The sequence below is a fragment of the Ailuropoda melanoleuca genome, chromosome 4 (assembly GCF_002007445.2).
Source record: "Ailuropoda melanoleuca isolate Jingjing chromosome 4, ASM200744v2, whole genome shotgun sequence".
In the NCBI taxonomy this organism is placed as follows: Eukaryota; Metazoa; Chordata; class Mammalia; order Carnivora; family Ursidae; genus Ailuropoda; species Ailuropoda melanoleuca.
This window is the reverse complement of record NC_048221.1, coordinates 132153621-132175721: the sequence shown is the minus strand read 5'-3', so window position 1 is coordinate 132175721 and position 22101 is coordinate 132153621. Positions and strand designations below refer to the sequence as shown.

General features: G+C 49.5%; 1 protein-coding gene across 2 annotated transcripts in view; it reads right to left on the bottom strand.

Moving 5' to 3' along the window:
• CYRIA (CYFIP related Rac1 interactor A) overlaps nt 1–22101 on the bottom strand; it is a 107852-nt gene that overhangs the window by 68706 nt on the left and 17045 nt on the right. The gene's annotated exons all lie outside the window — the stretch shown is intronic.

The window sequence follows — 22101 nt, the reverse complement described above, 5'->3', positions numbered from 1 at the left end:
GGGTCCCCACAAGCAGCACAACCTCACACAAGCCCAACGCCGAGCGGCTTCTGTTGCCAGCAGCGTGGACCGTGGCCGGAGCTGCGGTCACAGTCCCTCTGCTCCATCTGACACCATCAGGAGCCCTCACTTCTGTCGCATCCGGCTGCGAGCAGAGCACTTCACACTACCTCTTTCTGGGTCATGCTTCAGAGGGGTAATTGCCCCCATTTTGAAACTGGGGAAGCTGAAATCCAGAGACATGAAATGACTTATCCAGGGTCACACCACAGAACCAGGATGACGATAGGCATCTCCTGACCTCCAGTCTATGACCTGTGACATTTCCTCCATGTCATGTGTCCCTGCCCCATTCAGGGGAGGCACTGAGAGCTCAGAACAGCTGTGTGTCTTCCACTTTGGAAAGGCTCCGGAAGTGAAAGGGCAGGGCAGGGGCAAACCAAAGAGAAGGCAGACGGACAGTGGGAAGGCCAAGCCTGGGTGGGACCCATTGCCACCTTCCAGGCTGAGCAGGTAAGGACTCAAAAGCCCCCCCTTGGGGGGGGGAGCGTGCTGCCTAGAGTCCCAGCTAACCAGCAGCAGAGCCTAGACTCGGATCAGACCTCCCTGCAGCCTTCTTCCCACAGCACCAAGAGCACCTGCCGACGGGAAGAAATAGGCAGGATTTTACGTAATAAAAATAACTCCCATTCAGCAGGTACCTCCAGGCGTGGTTAAGCTGAGGGACCCCTGACACCTCCCAGCAACCACACGAGGGAGGCACCACTCTTGCCCCCTTTTCCAGATAAGGACACTGCCGTGCTCTTCCAAAGGACTCAGCTTTCAACTGGTAGGTAAAGCCAAGACTTCAATTCAAGCAGTCTGGGTGGAGTTCCTGCTCTCAACCACAAGGTAATCCACCCTTTCAGAGCAGTCACATTCAAAGAGAAAGGAAAAAAAAAAAAGAAGAAGGAAGAAAAAGAAAAGAAAAGAAAGAAAGGGTGAGGCAGGCAGAAAGGCAAATTAGTGCAAAGAGCCAGGGGATAAGCAAGGACCCGGGGAACAGAGGACACCTTCCTTCAAGAGGCACAGGAAGGGAGGGAACTCCCCAGGCAGAGAACATGGAGAGGTGCCTCGCAGGCCCACCCAGGAATCTGGACCCTGCCCCCTCTCAGGTGGCAGCCCCCCCAGTCAGTTAGCACCAGTAAATGACCTTCTGGCCTTGGTGTTTTTATACAGTGCTGTTCACAGGAGGAGGAAGTAGGCTGGGCCGAGGAGGGCCAGCGAGGGGAGAGTCATCAGGGCAGGTGGAAGCGAGGATGATGTCCTGGGAACTCATCTCCCATATCACAGAGGGATGAATCCACTGAGCAGAAGCGCGAGGGAGACTCTGCTGAAAGTCCTCACCTCGAACGGTGCGCACGCTCCCAGGGACACTAGGTTCTGGGGATGCTACTTGCTTTCAGTTTCACAAAGACCCTGGGAGCAGGGCAGGACGGGGATCATCCCTCACCATGCCACAGACGGAGAGACTAAAGCCAAAATAACAACGGTCATGAAATAACAACAATAACAATAATAATAATGGCAATGCCATATGTTGGTAGCTTATTATGTGTCAAGAAATAAGCACTTGCTTGACATAGGTTATTTCCTAATGACACCAACTGTTGAGTCTGTATGATTACTCCCAATTCACAGTTGAGATAAGCTACGTAATTTCCTCAAGGTCAAAAAGCCAGCAAGCTATGAGAAAATATCTAAACCGCTATCTATTTGACATTTGGGCCCATGATTTCACCTCGAAACCACATGTGCTCTGAGACAGTGACGTGCCTTAGTCACAGCAGTACAACAGCGCTCACCCACAGCCAGCTTTGGAATCACACAGGTACAGGGTTTTATTCAAATACATCATCCACACCGTGTCTCTACTAAGTGCACATACAAGGTGACACACAATTAGGGTGACCACGTGATTTATCGGCCAAACCTAGATCCTTCTGAGAGTGGAAAGGGGGATATTAATAATGCCTCTGGGACAACAGACAGAGAGCAGGATTGTCCCAGGCACACAAGACATCTGGTCAACCTTAATATAATCTACAGCCCCATGGGGCTGGTTATTTTTACGCCTAGTTGGGCTGGACTCTCCTGGATGATCCCCTGTTTTCCAACCCACACACATGCCCCTTTGCAACCATTCACTCTCCTTTGCTCAGCAGAACGCCTTCTAAATCCGCTGGACTCATAGGCCTTCCATATAAAACAGGCTGATGTAACTTGATTACAGGGCGGTCATGCTATGATTCAAGAAGCAAGGCGTGATGAGTTTCGGCAATATATTTTAAAAGGACCATCGGGTTCCTTGTGCCCTCACACCCAGAACCTGCACGTGCAGCTGCTCTGATAACCAGCCAGTCCCCCAAATGTGAGGGCTCCGTGGCTCCCCTCTCCAGGGCAGCCAAAGGCAGCCGGACAGGCAACCAGTGTGGGAGCAGCCAGCTAGCCTCACTGGAGAAACTGAGGTCCACTGACAGGGTGCAAGACCCGCTTCCTCGGGGTCAGCATTGCTAGAACAAGCCGGCCTTTCTCCACGACCAGCAGGCACTGACCCTGCCTCAGGGTTGTTGGGGGGGGGGGTAGTTCTGAGCTGGAGCCTTTGGCCAGGGATCTGGCCTGGGGAGCAGGCCTGTTTAAGAATCAGGCCATAGCGGGTTCTCTGAAGAGACCGTTTCCGGCATTCATTTAATCAAGGAACATCACAGCATTTGTAGTCCAGCAATTTCTGAGGGCTCTAGAGAAGCTCACGGGGCTGAGGAAGCCTACCCATGCCTGAAGGGGCTGCTCTCAGAGGCACCGGCCCCAGGCCTCATCCTGCAGTAACAGACAGAAAGGTCTGTTATCTGCTTCTTGTAGGAGCTTCTGCAAGAGATGATATTTAAATAATAGGTGAGACCCTTCTTTCTAAATTAGGTCACTTTCACAAATTGTGGGGGTTAGGGAGTGACTTTTTGCGGGGGGCCACCAATAAACCCGCTACCGCCATCGGTATCATCATTACTACTATTAATATGATTGTCAATGCCATTCAGGGGATCCCTGAGTTCCAAAGAAGGGGAGGGACTTGTCCAATGCCACCCAGCAGGTAGGCGGAAAAGCCAGGACTGGACACAGTTCTCCCAACTGATTCTGGTTTCTTGCATCTTGGCATGTAGCCTCTTGTGCTGGGAACACAACCTGGGAGCAGGCCGGAGTCCAGATGGTGACCGTACAGAGTGCCTGGGCTCAGGCAATCCTAGACCGTCAGAGGTCAACAAGTGGATGATGGTGAGGAGAACAATGCATGACCCTCATCTGCACTGTGCACTGACTATGCGCCAGGCCCTGTGCTGCAGATCACGTGGTCTTCCTGGAAACAGCGGTGCTCCCCTTAGCCTCATCATGCAGATAAGGACCTAGAGAGCAACTCAGAGGGCCAAGTGAGCAGCCAAGTTGGCAGTGAGCTGGCGGCAGGGGTACACATCTGAGCTCAAGTTCAATCTCTAGTGCCATGTGCTACAGCCCACAGCTGGCGTATCTGACATAGGGTAAGAGGGTCATCACCAGAGGCAGGCGGTGGCAGAAGCAGGACATGAGCCCAGGTCTCTACTCCCAAGCTCGCATCTGTTCCATTTCCCAGGGTCATGGCTTAACATCTGTCTGTCATCTCTGTCACACCTCAACAACCATAAGGTAAGTACCCGCCACGTGGGTGGCAGGAGGACACCAGCTTAACTGGCTGGACCCATCAGAAAACTCTGCCCAGTTTTTCAAGAAGTTCACATCTCACTCTCTGCACACCACCACCACCACAGTGGCTCCCTCGTCTTCCAGAAGAAGGTATTTTACAGTGCTGATCACATCAACCAGAGGTCCACCTCTGGGGTGGGTGGGGGGAGACACGTCTGAAACTGAACGGGGCCAGCGTCCTCTCCCTGATAACCCTGAATGTCAGTATCACTAAATCCCAGACAACAGGGGAATGTTTACCTTCCCTCCTCCCTTCCTGGGCTGCAACCTTTCTGGAGGGAAAGGGGCACAACCTGACAGGCTCAAGGCATCAGCAGCTGACAGCTGCCTTGTCTCAGGCAGGAGGCAATAAGACAGAGACAAACAGTCCAGCCTGCAGAGGCCGTGCCCGACCATCTCCAGTGACACAAGCCGGGAGGGCGCCTTGATGTGGCAGGAACGTTTTATAGGCGGTAAAGGAAACCTAGGTCTATTCCCAACTTGGCCTTGGCTGGGCAGTGTGACATGTTCTTAGTCACTGCTTCTCTCTGATCTTCACATGGAAAGTCTATTAAATGCAGATCTTTCAGCAATATACACCAGCAGCCTCTTTGGGCCACTTTGAGGATCAAATGAGCTTTGTCTTCTAAAGTATCAAAGCTACTTATGTTCGTGTTTTCTTTCTGCCATTGGACAGGGAGCTAGTTAAGAGGAGGGGCATGTCTTACTTATCTTTATAGGGTAGTTACAGCTATTGTAAGTAGTCCAGGGTCCCCCACAAAAGGTAAGTATCGATGTTGGAATTTGTAAAATTTGGCTTCCTCGAAGGCTCAGCATGGCTGGGGAAGAAGGAAAGAGGTAGCAGAGACAGGAGGAAAAGAGACTGGTGTCACGCTGTGAAGGACTTTACCCACACTGGCACTTCTGTGATGTTGACCGTGAGTTAGGACATCAAATACTTTTCTAAGTGGTAGTGGAGGATGGGGCCGTGGTAAGAGCCTGGGGTCTCGAGCCCATCAGCTGTGAACTATAACTTCTTTGCACCTTGGCCTCTCTGTCGGTCCATTTCATGCAAACTTTAACAAATATAACTGCTCCAATAAGTGGGCAACGCTGACCTGGACAATGAGAGTAAATGATTGCTCCGAAGTTCAAGGCCATGGCTGCCCAGAAGTAAAAAACTAAGAAACGGTGCTAGGGCCAGATCGCACTGAGCATAATCTGAAAGCCGATGTGGCCGGAGGCATTTGCTGCCCAAGCTCCTGATGACTGTGGTTGTTCCAGCACACTGTGCGAACACCTGCGGCTCTCACGCTCCCAAAGCCACCTGTGTCTCCCACGGCCAACGTCATCCAAGCGCCACAAACCACCAGCGAACTCCCCACCTGCCCCTGGCCTACAACAACAGAGGGTACTTTTTAGGCGGCTTCTGTTGGGTGTTCCAGAGACAGCACCGATGCCTTAAGACCGAGGGAAGGAAACCACCGTGGGTTGAGAAGCTAGTGAACTGGGCTCCCGTCTCTGCTTTGACCCCAAATCCCTAAGACATGGGGCAAATCCATCACTGCCTTCTGTGTAATGAAGAAGTCCTTGGAACTCGGGAATCTTGATGTCTAGAACAGCCCATCAATGGAGCCCATCAATGGAGTAAGAGGATATATACAGGATATACACAGCCATTTGAGAAAGTGATTTTCTTACAAGGCAGGCCTCTGCTAAACTACCGTGCAAATGGATCCCTCCAGCAGCGTGGCCCAATCCAAATCCAAAGGGATACGCTGAGGTCCAGAGGGTGCCTGGTTTCTGTCCTCGCGCTACCAATTCCTGACGGTTCCTCCCGGGTGAGTCATTTTCCCTTCTGAGCCTGTTTCCTCACGTGAGCCTCAGAGGTTATGCTACCTTGCTCATGCCGTTTCCCAGCAAACTCTTGTTTCCTGACACTTCACGGGAAGGCCCAATCTCAGGTACCTCGGACGCTGTGAGATTGGCCATCCTTCGCCTCGTGGACAGGGACAGACATACTTTCATGAAACTGGCAGGTGAGACAAAGGGGCATTTCCATCCTTCTTAGTAAGGGCAGAGGGTCAGAGTCAACACGGGGAGGAATGACTGAGAATGCACCTGCGACAGCTGGGAGACGGCTTATCGCGGGGGACCACGGTCACCCTGGCCCAGGCAGACAAATACTGGGGACTGCACTTGCACAACAGCACAGCTGCTCCCTTCCTGGGCCCCCCACCGCGAGGCGAATCAGGAGTCATCCATCAGCATTCAGCGCGGCCTTCATCCTCAAGGCTTAGAGGGACGGCGCCTTCCTCAACAGCACAGGGCTGTGGGGTGGGGGGTGAGTGTATGCACCCCTCGTCAGGGTCCCAGGCACCCCACACCTCGCCAAAGGCAAAAAAGCAAGTGGGAGCTACATACAGGAAAATGCCTGGGATCCAGGCCCCATGGAAACTGACCACAAGAAAATGTGCTTTTCCTGTGAGGCTCACCACCTTCTAACAGAAGCCACCTCCCTAAGCCTCACGTTCAAGTCCCTCCCTCACCGGGTCCTTTACATCGCCATCCTTCCCACAAGTTCTCAGTTTAAGCCCAATGGGATTGACCGCAGTTTCGTGTTTTCTTGCCCGTAGACTTATACCTCCGTACATCTCCATCCTTCCAAGTCTGAAGCAGCCTCACCTCCTCCAGGAAGTCTTCTCTGATACTCTTCTGACCTCTCCCTTCTCTGAACTCTCATAGCCTTTTCTGTCTGTGCCACTCCGCATCAGTGCCTGTGGGTGGCGTCCTCCCTTTCTGACTGGCCTATTGTACCACCCCCTAACTGGTGTCATCCTGCCTGGACTCTGGCCCTGTGCTCCGCGGGAAGAACTTTCTAAAGCACACTTCTGATGATGTGCCTTCTCTTTAAGCACTTCTCACCGCCTTCAGGATAAAATCCAAATGCCACGGCATGCTCCCACCCTTCCCGTGGGGCTACCCACATTCCAGTCACACTGAACTGCTTCCCAAGGTGATGTAATGAGGTGGTACCAAAGTTGGGATGAGAACCCAGGTCTTCCGATAACCCAGCTGAGGGTTCTTCCCACACTCCTCGCTCTCCCGGGTCTAAGGCTAGACCAGAGAGAAGGAGCGTATGGCACTGAACCACAGCCAAGGTGAAAAAGCCAAGCCCAGCTAAGCCCTCAGGGCTGATGAGCTTATACTGATATGACAACCAGCCAACCCTTCAAGCAACCGAGGAGGGGAGTATGCTCCGGCCGCTCCAGACATAAGCCAGTTCTCCTTTCCCAGGTATAGAAACTGAGGCTTACAGAAGTCGAAGTTCGCATCTGGACTAAAACTCTAGCCTACTCCCTACTCCCACCCCCCAGAATGACGTGTCAAACAGCCCTGTGGCCATCGCTCCCTTGTACCCCCAGGTGCCTCGCACTCAATATGATGGATGCCGACCAACAGCCTGAGCTCCTGCCCAGGAGCTGACGCTATCCAGGAGATCCGACTGACGAGCTCCTTAAGGTTTCTGCTCTGAGAAAAGAGCTGTCCTGCTTCTGCAGCTCCTTAGGTGGACAGACTGTGAAACCAAGTGCTGATTTAACAGGAGAGGGAGAAAATTCCACTCTAACTGTTCTGTACTTAGCCGAAGAGGTGATCAAAGCCTTCACCAGGCTAATACTTTCCCACAGCACCTCCCAGTATAAGTGCATCTGTTGATGGCAAAGAGGGAAAGGGATAGAAGAGATCCAGGAGAGAGCAAAGCTACCCGAACAGAAGCACATGTGGGCCTAGTGGCATCCTGGAGACAGCTGGCACCAGCCGGCCAGAGCCAATTATGCATGTCTCCTCGCAACTTCCGGTCAGGGATGTGTGTTGAGAAGAAACCAGCCAGGGTGGGGGTACTTGCCCCATGACATTGCAACCACCCCTCATCAGGTTGGCTTCGTTTTTGTTTTTCCCAGAGAACCAGTTACTAAACATCAGCCAGCACACCACTGAGCGGATCCATAGGAAGGACGCTGGGTTGGGAAGAAGGGAGACTTAAATGATGACCTTAGCTCTTTCCCTGACTCGCTGTTGGATGGGCAAGTCCTCCCCTCCTGGCCCTCAATTACTTTAGCTATAAAAGGGGAGCAAAAAATCCTTACGCATAACCATATAAACTAGGGCGACGGACAGAGGGTGCTTCATAAATGTAAAGTCTGAGGATGTATTTGGCAATGTCTGTGGACGTTTTCAGCTGTCCCAACTGGAGGCGTGCGGGGGCCTCCTGGCAGCCAGTGTAAGAAGCCAGGGATGCTGCTGAACATCGGCTAAAGCCCCAGAGAGTCTCCCACAGTAAAGACTTATTTTGCCCAAAATGTCAGTAGTGCTGAAGCTGGAAAACCCTGACGGAAGATATGCGAACACAGTGGCCCATTCAAGTTCTCTAAACACATCGGCATCCAGGAGAAACATTCAGGGGACTTGGATCAGCTTGCAGGCATCCTACCTAAGACAGCCGATGGGTGCGGAATGTTGAGATGCAGGTGGTGGGGAGAGAGGACCAGCACAAAATATGGTTCTGGGCACACAGTACGTGCTCAATAATGGATTGTGGGAAAAGCAAATGGGTTTGAAACCATGACATGCTCCTTCCAGAATGCCCACACTCCAGTGCACACACGCACCAGCCCCCCCCTCAGGTGACACCAGGTGGAAGAATGTAACTAACACAATTTTCACCTCCTTTGGGAGGGAAATGGTGTCCAGTTCCAGCCCTGGAGACTCGGGTTAGACAAATAATCACTAGTCTGGCCATCACAACAGCCGTGGTCAGAAGAGCAATTTTATTTTATTTTATTTTATTTTTAATTTTATTTATTTATTCGACAGAGATAGAGACAGCCAGCGAGAGAGGGAACACAAGCAGGAGGAGTGGGAGAGGAAGAAGCAGGCTCACAGCAGAAGAGCCTGATGTGGGGCTCGATCCCATAAACCGGGATCACGCCCTGAGCCGAAGGCAGACGCTCAACCGCTGTGCCACCCAGGCACCCCAGAAGAGCAATTTTATTAAAGTCACTTTCTAATATGAGTTAAAACATCTTGAAAGGTGAGGTTTTCAACCTCCTCTGGGGAGACAATTGTTAAAAACACACAGCAGGCAGCCTTGCTTTCCACACATTCAAAAACCACTTTTTAAAAAGACAATTCTTTTATCCCTTCCACCACATGGGATTGCAAATGCATTTAGCACAAGACACCCGAAGCTGAAACCGCTGAAACGGTGTTGGGTAAGATCGACTCCAGGCTTTGTGGCCACCGTGGGGAGCCGCAACGGAATCAGCCCAGGGCTGGCACAACCCAGACACTCACAGGGAAAAAAAGCCATGGCAGGCCACACATCAGCTGTCCCTGAGCCTCTGGGGCCTTGAGTCCGTGGGGCCTTGGGGCCAGGCTTAGCCACAAGCCCTTTCTGGAAGGCCCCCGAGAATCTCCCAACTCCCTGTCCCTGCACTGGGAGGAGCAGCTCATTTCTCAAGGAGTAGATGACAGGACAGATGACCTCCCTCTGTGTCTCCCCAAAGATCTGAATCTGACCCTAAACCATCTAACTCACAAAACCCTTTAATTAAAAGCCCAAGGGTTCAGAGCTAATTCTAGATGTGGCAGGACCCAGCGGCTTCTCAGGCACCAGAGCTGCGAGTAGAATAATGAGGGCAATTTGGCCCTTCCTGGTCTGTGAATGACAACTCACTCAACTATAAATCAGACTCACAGGATGTCAGAGCTGGAAGGCACCTGGGCGACTGTCTGCCCTCCCCCTGCACCTTGTGCACAAGGAGCTGGCAGCCCAGGGGAGGGGGCGGACTGCCCCAGGTCCGCTGCTCAGTTTCTTACGGACTCTCAGGCTGATGCAGTTTTCTTGAGTGCCCAGAAGATGCTCTTGTTCAGGTCTCCCTACTAAACTCCAAAGCTACTTGGAGCTCTGGAACAAGCTGCTTATAATCCAGGCAGAATTCACAGATGGGAGTAGAACAGCTTCGGGGAAAGAAATTTCAAAACCGCTTACTGAAACCAGCTCTGTCCTTGGCTGCGTGTGGCCTTTTCCAACCCTCATCTCTCATTTCATTTCTCACATCCACACCCTGGCAACACGGGTCTCATTATGCCTGTAACAGAGATAAGGCAACCGAGGCTAAGAGAAATAAGGAAATGTGTGGAAGGCCAAACAGCTAGTGATTTTTCTTTTTTATTCTGATGCTTGTGCCATGAACCAATTCTTCTCTTTCTTTCTTTTCTTTTTATCTAAAGCAACACAAAGATGACTTTCTTCTTCAGTAATGGTAAAATCACTTTGCTATATTTTTAATAATCTGATTTATTGGATTGGAAACTGGACTTTTTTCATATTACTAATGCTCAATAGTTTTGAATATCCTTTAGGAACCAAGTACTTTACAAAATAATCTTTTGTTACTAAAAAATAGCTTCATACAACGTCTCTCCCTCATTTTACTGAGACAGATACAAAGGCTCAGAGCATTTAGGGCAATTTCCTGAGATTGCACAGATCACCCACTCATAGCAGAAGTGGGATTCTCACGCAGGTCTGTCTGTCTGAATCCTGCATTCCTTCTATCCTAACGGCCTGCTTCTCCCCCAGCGACTTTGTTGACTCAGTGCTAGATCAGACACCACAGATCCTGGTCACCAACCTTCTCAAATGTGTCAGCTGGGCACGGTACCAAAGGCCTGGGTCAGGGGAGGTGATCAATGGGGCAGCAATGGTGACCTCATCTAAGGGTCTGAAAGCAGCCACACACCTGAATGGTACACAGGACCGTCACCAAGCCCGGCCTGGTGGGCTGACTCCTCGTCTGGACTGCATCCAGAGGGAGAGTGACAGGGAGGAAGAATCCCACCAAGGCCCACCCTGCAGCTTACTGCTATCTTCCCGAATTTCTCTGGGGATGAAGATTCTGAGAGCAAAATGGGGTGCCTCATTTATGTTTGCTAGTAACCCCTGAGCTACCAGAAAAGATAAATACGTGAAATGACAATGAAGATACAGTGTGGCAGTTGCTGCAAAGGGAAGGGTGGGCTGATGTGACAGTGCCAGTCATGGATGCCTAAGCCACACGGGGGGACTCTGGGGGACAAAGGATTCACAGGAGGGCCTGCACTGAGTCTGGAATCCACACAGGATGTAGCCATGGCAATGAGGAACACGCGAAGGAGAGTGGGAAGGATGGGTGCTCGGGCCCAGGTCACAATGAGGCAACACATATGGACAGAAGTGATGAGGCTCGCAAAGTAAGAAACTCCATGCACGGAGGTATGGCTGGGACGTAAGAACGTGATGGGGTGCAACGGGAGGGAAGGCTGGACGGAAACTCGAGCAGGGGCTGAGCTAGAAGACAGAGTGCTGGCGAAGCCTTGGAAAGGAATCTCCCCTCCAAACGGGAGCTGGATCGTAGGTAGGATTCACCTTCTATTATTTGGCGGTGGCAGGGTGATACCATCAGGTTCGTATTCGAGACCACATGTATGCGTGTGTGGAGATGTATGTATATTTCATGGCTCTAATAACGGTGAGGTGACCGTAGTCAATTACATCTCCACTCCAGCTTCCAGCTATTTCATCTCTAAAATGCTATATCCCAAAGCATAATAAGAATAAAGGGAGAGAGTTAATAAGAGGATTATTAAAGATTAAAAAAAAGATGAGAAGCCTATATAAAGAATTGTAGCTGGCTTCTCTCAGGCTGTCTAAAGGAGAGCTCAGCACTGTGAAATACCCACCCCAGAAGGGTGAATTGGGAGGGAGATTATGGGGCAGAGAACATCCCTTCCTGCAGCCACATGAGTTCTTGTCTGGACGCCCTACCCAGTCTGTCCCTGGCGGGGGGGGGGGTGCATCGTGTCCTTAGCACCTGTGTTCTGGCTAACGTTCTGACACCTTCAAGAGCTCTGAGGAGGCAAAAAAGAAAACACCAGGCACCTGCCTTTCCTATTTACCCGGTGGATGGCTCCAATTTCAGATGAAAGAATTATTTTCTTAAAGCCTTTCTTGAATCTGAGAGACTACACAGGTGGGGAAAGCATAGCCGATATTCCGATGATGGTAAGGTCTTTGTCATAAAGCACGGGTGTACAAATGCCCAGTTCACGTGTTGCCCTTCTCACTCAGCCCTGGCTCTGTGGGTGTGTGACTCTTGCTGAAATCAGACAAGACAAAGCCGGAGCAGGCTGCCTGCCTGAGTACCTGGAGCTCAGGGCCAGTGTGTGTGGGACAAAAGCTCCCTTCCGAAGAGAACAGAGCAGTTTCCAATCATTGCACAATTACCTTTATTAGCATAACGTCTCCTCGTGCATTTTGTAGAACACTTTTCTTTTCCATCTAAGGAAGAAGGCAGAGACCAAAATTGCTGCCACCGAGGGGAAAAAAATGTAAAATTTAAACCATGGGGCATTTGTTCAAGACTCTTGGGTAATGATGTCTCTTGATATATAATTCATGAGAGCCTTAAAGCTTGGCCTACTTCTGACATAGAGATCATATATTTTGGGGAAGTCAGGGAGGGGGAGGGAGAAAATAACTTTTAAATGGTCTTGCTGTACTTTGCCTTTTGAGTAAAGACAGACAATATTTTGGACCATTCTTCTCTACCATAAGGGCTTCCCTTAAAAAGCTTTTTATTTTTTTTTTCTCTTGTAAACTGAAGAGGCAGCATATCATCCAGTTTCAGTTTTATCTTCTGTAACACTAGATAAAAGATGAGTCTGAATCCATCTGTTAGCACATACAGGCTGGAAACTGTGTGAAAGCAATCTCTCTCCCCCCCTCTCTCTCTCTCTCTCTCTTTCTCTCCGCCCCCCTCCCCCGCTTTGCAAAACGGGGGGAAAAATCCACACTTTTGAAAAATTTATCATCAGCAATCCTACCCAATGCCGACCAGATAGCAGCACTTTTATCCTTTTATGGGCAGATTCAGGAGGAAGCCAGCCTTGCCACAAAGGCTCTTCCCCCTAGGCTGCCACATGAATTGGGATGCTGGCGCTGGCGGCAGGCCAGCCCCCTCCCCCACAGGCTGGGGTTCCAACCTCACCAAAATCAGGGATGATCCCCCGGGGTGCTGTTACCTGCTCCGTCTGAGCCCACTGGAGCTGATGCTGGGAGAACAGGAGAGCAGCCCTGGGAGGGTTTTTGTCCTCCGCTACAAAGGCCATGCTCCTGGCGTGGATTTACCAGGAAAAATGAACAGGCAGGCCGCCCGGGGCCCCATCTGGGTCACTTGGCATTTCCTATGGCACTGCTAGTCAGGGTGGCACCGTGCATGGCCCTCCCCGGGCTCTGACAACTGCTCTGCCCAACAACTCGGGAAATGCAGCACGCAGCTGATCAGCCCAGCCGCCACAGAAAAATCAGAGACCCAAGGCTGGAGGTGGCCTGGATGGGCCCTTGCCAACCCTCAGCTCTCCCATCTCCAAAACTACCTCCTCGAAGCGCAGTGTCTGAGTCCAGGAATGCAGAGCTGCTTTGTTTTTTAAATGCAGAAACTGTGTTAATCACAGAGTTCCAAAAATAAGCAAACTGCATGTCATTAATGAGGCGAAGCTCAAGCACTCCTGGTTCCAATGAGGATGGGGGCGGGAGGGAGAGGTGACAAGTACCAGTGACCAGTGCCCGCCTAGGCCACCGCATTCAAAAGGCTCCTGCGGTTTCTCGGGAGGGCCCAGAGCCCCAGCGACACGCCAGGCACCCTGCACTCTTGACTGCTACATCCTGCGGGTTCTGCCTCTGGTGTGTCTCACATCCCCCCTCCTCCCACCCCTCCTCCTCCCGCCTCCCACTGCCACTGCCCTAATTTAGGTCCTTCTTCTCTTTCTTTCTTCTGGACGGTTCTGCACACGCAGCCAGATGACTCTTCCCGAAGCAGCACAGCTATTCCCACATCACCCCATGGCTCAAAAGCCTTTAATGATTTCCCCATTGACCAAGATATAAAGCCCAGCCTCTAATTTCTAAGACTCTCTTCATCAGGTCCTGGCCAAAATTCCAGGCCTCGTTTCCCACTTGTCTCTCTCCTTCCCACACCCTATTCTCCAGCTCAGTGCCCCCTTCCCAGCTGTCTCCCTTGCTATAGGGTTCCCTGGGTCTGAGAGAGGTTCTCTCTCCTCCTCCTTCTCACTCCCAAATCCTGTTCAGCCTTCAAGACCACATTTAAAGCCCACTTCAGCCATGGACTCAACTTTGACCCCCAGGGGAAATTTCTCTGTCCTCTGAACTTCCATAATTTTATCCGACTTTGTTCACTTCCCACTGCTATAACAGAGCCCAGACACCTTGTTTTCCTCCCTGGACGGTAAGCTATCTGAAACAGAGGAGTGCGCGGATGACTTGGACACGTGTGTGCCATCTAGACAGGTCCTGATAGACAAGTGGTGCTCGCCAAGGTTACCTAAGTAAGTTAGTGAGGACGGCTCCAGGATTGCAGGCGTAAGCTATTCTGTGGGGGCCTGGCTATTTGAACAGACCACATCGCTGGCTGGGGTGCAGAGGAACATCATGAAAGGAGCACACAGCATTTGGAGGACGAAGGCTGGGTGGGCGGAGCCATAGTGGACCACACCCATGACTTCCAGGAGGCTAAATCCAATGGTAACCTTCACCGTCACTAGACCATCATCAATTGTGACACAGTTGAGTCCTTGTCTGTTCCAGAAAGTCTTATTTTCTTGGCCCCTAGATCACAGTCTCTTCATTGCTCCTCCTGGTTAATGTCTGTTCCTTCTCAGTCTGTTTGGCTGGTTCCTTGACTTTCTTCCCAAACTCTTCACCTTGGCATTTCCTGGGACTCAGGCCATCAGGCTTTTCTTCTCTATCAGGACTCATGCCTTTGGTGACCTTATCCAGTTTCATGGTTTTAAGTATCACCTCTATTTCATGAATCTCAAATTCATAATTCCAGCTTTTGACCTCTTCCTTACTTGCAATAACCACAGCCGACTCAAAATCTACACTTGGACGCCTACCTCAAATTTATCATGGCCCCGAACTGAACTCCCCGTCTCCTCTCCCGGTGCTGTTCCCCACCCCCCAGTCTTCCTCATCTCAGCTAATGACAATTCCATCCATCCAGTCTCTTAGGACAAAATATTGAGTCATCCCAGCCTGCTCTCTTATTTCACGCCCCACATGCAATCCTTCCAAAAATCCTTCTGGCCTTACCTTTAAAATATAACCAGCTTAGATCAAAATGTATTCCCTTTACATTCTGCTTCATTTTTTTTCCATTGCTTTTTTGACCTTCTAATATACTCAAAGGTAATAAATATCACTTTATTACCTTCCCCTGATTTATTATTATTATTCCTTTATTATCCACTTTTTCCCTCACCAATATAAACCAATCCCCAGAGCCTAGAATTATGCATGCACACAGTAGGCATTCAATAAATACTTGTCCAATGCTTGAATGAATGACTTTAGCTCATGATCTCTGAACTGTAGCTTAAAAAATAAACAGCATTTAGCCATAGATAGAGGCATTTGTAGGAGGGAAAGGTAAGAAGCAAAGGCCTAAGTGAAATAAGTCAAGCAGAGAAAGACAATTATCATATGATTTCTCTCATCTATGGAACATAAGAACTAGGATGATCGGTAGGGGAAGAAAGGGATAAAGAAAAGGGGGGTAATCAGAAGGGGGAATGAAACATGAGAGACTATGGACTATGAGAAACAAACTGAAGACTTCAGAGGGGAGGGGGTGGGGGAATGGGATAGACTGGTGATGGGTAGTAAGGAGGGCACGTATTGCATGGTGCACTGGGTGTTATACGCAACTAATGAAGCATCAAACTTTACATCGGAATCTGGGGATGTACTGTATGGTGATTAACATAATATAATAAAATAAAATTTAAAAAAAAAAAAAAGAAGCAAAGGCCTAGAGATACACACTCCTTGACCATCTTAAGACACAGCAGTGTCCCAAAAGTCTGCCTGAATTATATAAAACCACTGAAGGAACAGATCTGAACAGTTCCCAACTTGCCAGACCAGCCAAGGAAAGGTTCAAGGGACTTCAATGAATAATGACGCTTTTTTGTAAAAAATAGATACAGTCAAAATGAAACAGAACAGACCAAAGTTGGTAAATAATTGTGCAAAACATCCCCTTTGCAATTTTTTTTACCTTACACATTTTTCACCCTAGGATATTACGAAGACAGTATCCCCGGTTCTGTCTATATTCACCTACAATTTAATAACCTGTGTATGTTGTCAGGACAAGGCCCATGTCAATCTTGCTCCCTGTCATTCCCTTGGTGCCCGCCCAGACGTAGTGTTTCAAAGTATTTATCTCATCAATGAAGGAATGAGTAAATGCCTTCTGGATGTCTTCTGCCAGGACCAGTTCCACAATATAAGAAAAGAGTCTAAGAAACAACTCTCCACCAGACTTGTCCTTGAGGCAGAAAATGCATTAGCTCTCACTTGCCCCCAGCACCTAGCACCATGGCCGGCTTCCAGCAGACATTTGATGGATTTGATGCTTAAAATCAAGTTCATTTACCTGCAGACTGAAGTGGTAAAGGGCGCCGACATATATCCCTCTTGTTGACTGTATGCCAGCATCTCAGCCCTCTCTGCTCTGTTGCTGTGATCTGACCCCATGTAGAGCACAGGCCTCGGGGGAAGTGGAACGCTCCACTCAGCTGCAGTGTCCACCTGCCCCACAAGGAGCGTATGACGGGAACCAGAAAGGCTCTGCTCTGGGACCAGCCCCTTTAGTGGACGAGCTGAGTCACAGAGGCCTCAGTGTTTGCATCCAGCAAAAGGACATCTTCATAGGCTGTGGTGAAGATATGCAAGGCCCTTTCAAGGCTGATCTCATTGATTTGAGCCTCGGATGACCATTTCTTCTATGGGTACTTCCTGCCACGTCCCCAGGGAGCTGGAGCTGGTCGTGCTATTTGAGAGGCATCTGTCATGCGGGTGCTGTGGCTTAACTACTGTTCTCTATCCAGAGATTCCTCGAAGCGTGTTTCCTTCGCAGATGTTTGTGAAGACACTTGCCATTACCAAACTCAGAAGCATGATTAGGGGTTTTGGGCTCTGATTAGAGTCAGGAATTAACGGGGCTGGAGAAGCAACTTCCTTGGAGGCCATACTTAGATAATCACATGTAAAATGAATCCCGCATCGCGGGCATGCTTTCTTCTACTTTGGGAGTGTCTTTACCATGGAAAGGGTCAATTATTGCTACGGGAAATAAGAAAGTGGAGCAGAAAACTAAAGCAGGATCTGCACTGCCCAGCCACCTGCACACACACATGCACACACACACACACACACACACAGAGCAGAGAGCGGTGGCCACCAGGCCTCCCAGAGACCAGAAGCTGATTGGATTTACCTCCTAACTGGCAAGACTTATCAAGGAAACTGATCAACATCAAAATGAAAAGGTCTAAATTCCCGTTTTCATTGTGGTAGAAACCAGGGGAGCAAGACATTCTTGCCTCTGAAAGTCGCATTTCAATAGAACTTGCGGACATTCCAGGGGACAGGGGAGGTAAACAGAACACATCCACATCCAGGACAGCAAACATTCTTTTCATTTTTCTCCAGCATGAGGGTACTTGTACGACCAGTAACAAAGATCACCCATGACTTACTTCCAGCATTTATGTGCCTCCAAGTTAATTAGCTCACTTCTTGGCTTGTATATTAATTCCGCCAACGGCTGAGGTCTGGTGCAAAGGGTGGGGGACTTGGGGACAGAGGTTTTGGCCTCAGCTAAAACATCTTGAATAGGTACTTTAGCTCTTCAAAACTCAGTTTCCTTGGCCTGTAAAATGAAGCTAACCCGCCACAGCCCCCTCGCCAGGCCGCTGAGGCCGACACGAGTACCCCTGACAGCAGACTGTGTGCGGTGTTTCACACGCAATCGGCCCTCCTCAAAAGCTGCAGAATCTGACTCGAACGTTGGCTAAGTCAGTGCCACTCTGTTCCAGGAACCACACGTAGCTCTCCTTTCCAGGTGGCTGTATTATTGGGAAGCACGATGGAAGACGTTCACCTGTGACCCCAATATAAGGGAGAAAGTCATAAAAGCGCTCAGGTGTCACGAAAAGAACGCTCTGGAGGGTCAGACAAAGCAGAGATTATTCACAGCCAGGGACATCAGGGGACACTTTCTGGCAGAAGGAACACTTGATATGAGTATGTCACAGTGTACTTTCAAGGTCACGGATGGACAGTTATTCATTTATACTTTAATACATAGAAAAGTCCAAGCCATTATGCTTGCTGATTTAGAGGGTGTAAGAAAAGAAAGAGAACATGACAAAGACTCTGTCCCTAGACCACAGGTAACCTAGTGGGGAAGAGGTCATATGTGTATATATGTACACACGTGTGTGTGCGCACACACACACACAAGGCATCCATCTCTGGCAACTTGTGACAAATGATTAATGAATAATTCAGAAATTTGGAGCCATGCAGGGCAACCAATGGTATGCTCTGCTCCTGCTTTTCCCTCTCTAGGCCTCAGTATTCCCATCTGTAAAATAGACGGCTTGGGCTAAATCAGACTTTTTTCAATCATGTGGCAAAGATCGGCTAATGTATGCCCATAGTTGGGGGAGTCAGCTGGTGGGTTCAAGGTGGCACAGCCCCCCCCACGGCCACTCCCCTGTGGCCACAAGCAGCTTCAGCATGTCGTCTGTGTGCTGTACACATTGTACCATTTTCCATGTGACCATGACATAGACCATGTTAGGAAATCCCTAGTCCAGATGATCTCAGAGAATCCTATCCAGTGGAGCTTAAATGTTGCCCTGAAAATAAGGGCATGTGAACTGGCTAAAAGCAGTCAGGAATCTAGAGAAGCTGGTCAGTGCAAGGGGAGAGGGCTCTGCATGTGGTCCCAGCAAATGAGCTCAGGCCTCCCTGCAAGGCACATCTACCGTTGAAGCTTCCTATTGCAACCTTCAATCTTCTTTAATTGTATTTATATTTATAAAAATGGTCTCTGTGAGGGTGAGTACCCCTGTCACCTTGCTGGGACCCGGCATGCCCAAATACCTGATTAAACATTATTCTGAGTGTGTCTTTGAGGATGTCTCTGCATGAGATACACATTTTTAAAAAATTTTCTTCTTCTATTTAAATTCAATTAATTAACATATAGTGTATTTGAAGCAGTAGGTTGAGTGAAGGAGATGCCCCGCCAAGTGTGGGTGGGCCTCAGCCAATCCCTTAAAGGCCTGACTAGAACAGAGGGCAGAGTAAGGGAGAACTGGCACTCTCTGTCTGTCTTCGAGCTAGCACATGGGTCTCCTGCCTTCCTTCCAGAAGGGCCATCGGCTCTCCTGGTTCTCAGGCCTTTGGATTTGGACAGAACCACACCAGCAGCTCTGTGGGTCTCCAGCTTGCCAACTACAGAGCTTGGACTTCTTGGATATGCATGTGTATCTCCTATTGGTTCTGTTTCTCTGCAAACACACTAACCCACACCAGGTAACGGGATGTGTTAATTTGCTCAAGCTACGAAACCACATCTGACATAATCCCCCTTCTGAAAAGATGTGTTATGGCCATGAGCTGTGCTAAGGCAAATCAGACAGTAGAAATTGATCTTTCCTACATCATCATAGTTGATGCGAAGCAGAGAAATGAACAACTACATTCAAACCCTAAATACAGCTGACCCCTGAACAGCATGGGTTCGAACTGTGCAAATCTACTTATATGCGGATGTTTTACAGAACAGTACTATGTGTATGTCCTCTTCCTTATGATTTTCTCAGTAATATTTTCTTTTCTCTAGCTCACTTTATTGTAAGAATACAGTATATAAAGCGTAAGATACAAAACGTGTGTGGACTGTTTATGTTATCAGTAAGGTCAACAGTAAGCTATTTATAGTTAAGTTTGGAGGGAGTCCAAAGGGATACAGGGATTTCTGACTACTCACAGGGTCAGAGCTTTGAACCCCCGTGTCGTTCAAGGGTTTTAATGAACAAATGTCTAAATTTCAAGCAGGTCTGGGATATGTTCTGAAATTCAGAAGATCTTGTCTAAATGCTGGTTTTGTCATTTCTGAGCTACCTGATTACGGACAAGCCCCTCAGCTTTCTCACCTGTTCCAGCTATTCTGGAGCTAAAATAATGTTTTTAATCAGAGGGGACCCAGCTCAGAGCTTAGCGGACGATGGATGCTCGGTAAATATTAGTTTCAGGTCGCCCTGTTAGAGACCCATTCCGCAAGGCCCTTCAGGTCCTGCCCGACTCCTAGCTCTCCCCTCGTCACTCTGGCCTCATTTACTCCCCCACACAACCCGCCGGCCCTCTTCATCTGTCTTTGAATTAGAGAAACACACTCTCACTTTCTTCTCCTTCTGCCTCGTACAGTCCACCTCTCTCTGCAGACACTGATGAGGTTCATCCCCCACTTCTTTCAGGCGTCTTCTCATCAGACCGCCTCCTCTGAACCACCGGTGCAGACACGAACCTCCTTCACTCTCTCCCCCCACTACCCAGCTCCATTTCTTCCCATAGTGTTCCCCACCCCCTAGCATAGTGTGTTTATGTGTGTGTGTGTGTGTGTGAGAGAGAGAGAGAGAGGGAGAGAGAGAGAGTGTGTGCATGAAAGATAAAACTTGGAGCTTCATTTTGTTAACAAGTGCTCGATAAATATTTGTCGACAGACTTAGGGAATAAAGTCATGAATGGACCAGGCTCAGTCACCACAGTCCTGTTGCCAATGCACGTGAGCAGAAGAGAAACCAGTCTTGGGTAGAAGCTGATGACAAGGCATGGCTGGGAGGAACTCACCCACCAGGGAGCCCAGGCTGGATTATCCTGAGCTCCCCTCCCTCCCACCCCTGCATGGTTGCAGAAGGGGCCCTCTGTGCAGGCAACCGTTTCTCCTAACCACTAAAACCACTCCCACATACACACTTTGAGCCAAAGTAGAAAGGTTTTCATAAGCACAGATCCTAACTCACTTTGGCCCAAGCAGCAAGGGTCAAAGTACCCTCAAAAAGTACCCTGTGCAGGGCCAAGATCACAAACTCTGGGTCACATCTGCTTCCGGGTGCAAGTCATGGCCCCTGCATTGATCAGCTATCATAACCTGAGCCAAGTGCTCACAGGAGCCCACGCTTTAGTTCCCTCTTTGATAAAATGGGCATAAATGATAAGGTGTCATTTCCAGAGCTGCTATGCAGAGTAAGGGAGACAACGAAGGTGGGAATCAATCTGGAAAGCAGTCTCCATGCACCCTTGAATGACACATTTCTGAGCAGAACATCTAACCCCCCTAATGCTAGCAGAAGAGGAAAATGATAAAAATGTAAATAAGTAAATAAGGCCTATATTTTCCATTATTACAAAAACACAGTATTCTAAATGAGCTGTTTCCTTTTACTAAGAATACCTGTTAATCCCGGTAACAGAAGGGTTAGATGTTGAGATGGATTTTTAAATTACTGAAATTCAATGCTGTTAGAGGAAAGGTAAATCTCAATTATAGACGATAAAGCAGAATGACATGTTATGTTTTTCAAGTTCATAGTACAGTACACACTGGCCTCTTGGAACATTGCCTACTCAAGGTCTTAGAAGGAAAGAGCCAGTGAGGGCTTGCAAGGACCCCCAGAAGATCTTACAGGCATGCAGGTGCCTCGCACTGTGTGGGGCATCCGGGTGGAGAGACATCTGCCTGCCTTTCATACGGGACCCTCTCACCTGAATCCAGCCCTAAGCGTGCTTCTGGAGCGCACATCACATGCAGAGGCCCCTCCCCTTTGACAGACAGGCGGGCCCTGCTCGACTCAGGCCATCAGGAGAGGCCCGAGACAAAGACCAACAACATCCCTGTGGACATCACTTGTGTCTCAACCAAGCATTGCTTTAGAAAGCTCTTGCCTGAGTCACCATCACAGGAATGGGAGGCCCGTAGCCGGAACTGACTAGAAGTCCGGCCCGAACAGGAAGCCTCGCAGGCCACCCTGCCTGCCCGGGCTCAGGGACAGCCGTGATGAAGGCCCTGCACCTGAGGAGTTTTCCGGTCTCTGCACCCTGTCATGAGATTGTTCCAGATAGCAGCACGGCCACGTCTGCTGCAGGGCCCTCCCTTCCTTACCATCCATCTCAGTCCCTCCCTCCGTCCATGGGGTCCCACATCCCAGCTGCAATCCAAGACCTCATTTCTGCTTTGGTTCTCCTTTCAGTGCTGAGGATGGACAGAGCTACTCGTTAAAATGAATCATGGGTGTCCTGAGCACTCACTACTGCGAAGCAGGGCTCCAAACCCTTCACACGCATCACCCCATTAGCTCCTCACAACA